This window comes from Macadamia integrifolia, chromosome 11, assembly GCF_013358625.1.
Source record: "Macadamia integrifolia cultivar HAES 741 chromosome 11, SCU_Mint_v3, whole genome shotgun sequence".
Lineage (NCBI taxonomy): Eukaryota > Viridiplantae > Streptophyta > Magnoliopsida > Proteales > Proteaceae > Macadamia > Macadamia integrifolia.
In genome coordinates this window covers 19791074-19792761 of record NC_056567.1, presented here as the reverse complement: position 1 = coordinate 19792761, position 1688 = coordinate 19791074, and positions in this window count along the sequence as shown.

The following is a 1688-nucleotide window of genomic DNA, read 5'->3' as shown; positions in this document are numbered from 1 at the left end:
GTATTATGCATAAACACTAAATTGAGGGTATCGCACTAAGAATTCAAGGTTTGTAGTTGTCCCATAAATGTAAAATTCTTGTTCCCAACCTTGATTTCCACTTTAGTTAGAGAGAAATATGACTGGTAGCAACTTTGGAACAAAAACCCCTAAAAAATTCTTGTTTTCTGAAAAAAATACTCATCTTGGCCACTATATGACCATAGCGCACTGTATTGGTACATACCGATACTCACCGATACGTATTGATCGATACATACCGATACTCACCGATACGTACTGATACTCATCGATACGTACCGATCGATACATACAAATACTCACCGATACGTACTGATACATACCGAAACGTATATTTCACATTGATTTTATATTTTTCATAGAGTATCAATACGTATTGATAGTGTATTGGTGCATATCAATATGTATCAGAGGATATATATCGATACGAAAGGATTTTAAAAATTTCATGTATCGTATCGGTGTGTATCGTATCGATCGGCTAAATTTAAGATACGTATCGGAGGGTATCATATCGGTATCGGAGATACTTTAAACCATGTTGCTCCATACCCGGAATTAAAATATTCAATTCAATTCATTCTCAAAATCTGATTAATAGCTTGGGTTACATACTTTTATATAATAAACTGAATTAAAACTTATCTAAATAAAATCTAAAGCTAAATTAGAAACTCCTAATTACTTTCTAAATTCTATCTAATGAAATTAGAAACAAAATAAACTTAAATTGGTAACTCTCTACTTGACTAACATCTACCCAAAATAAAAGATTACATATCTTCCCAAATTAAATAACTCAATATTTCTTAAATAGAGTAATGCCTAAAATATCCTACTGATACCAAAAATCAAATCGGATCCGATCCGTCTCGGTTGAGATTTCCCCAAGGGTCAACCCGGTTCAACCTCAATTCTGCGAATGAAATATATTTGACTACTGATTGTAAAATTCTGCAACACCAAATGGAACTCAGCAAACCCTATCAATTTAAAAAATAAAATGTATAAAATTCTAACATGTTAAGACCAAAAATTAATCTCCCTCCCTCACCTTAGGGAAAAATAATAATAATAAAAAAAAGGGCAGCAGCAATGCTAGAACTGCACAGAGAGAGAGGCGAAACTCCCCCTTTATACACTTCCTAATGATTGACTTTCACAATCTGAAATGCAGACTTTAGATTACAGTACCTAAGTCCTGCACTTGTAAACAATCATGTGCCAATAATTTGTTAAAAGCTAAAGAAGGTTTGCAGATCACTAAACTAGAAACAATCAAGAACATTTTTTGAAATGGAAACACAAACCATTACCTGTACAAAAGCCACACACACACACACAATTATTCTGTTACTTGTCGATCGATAAGAGGGAATCTAAAGCTCACCTAGTGGAGTGACTTCATGCACTTGGAACCACAGACGAGACTCCAGCAATCCTTCTCAAGTATGAAGCCCTTGTTGATCAGAAAGTCTGAGAGATTGAGAAAGGAGATAGGAGTGAAAGAGATTGAGATGGAAGATAGGTTTTCAACTTTTTTTTTTTTTTTGGAAGAGATAGGTTTCACCTTACACGACAAAGAAAAGATCTTCATGGGTATGCCATCCCAAGTGGGGAAAATGTCGTGCAAAAGGTATTAGGGTTTTAAAACTTAAAAAGTCATT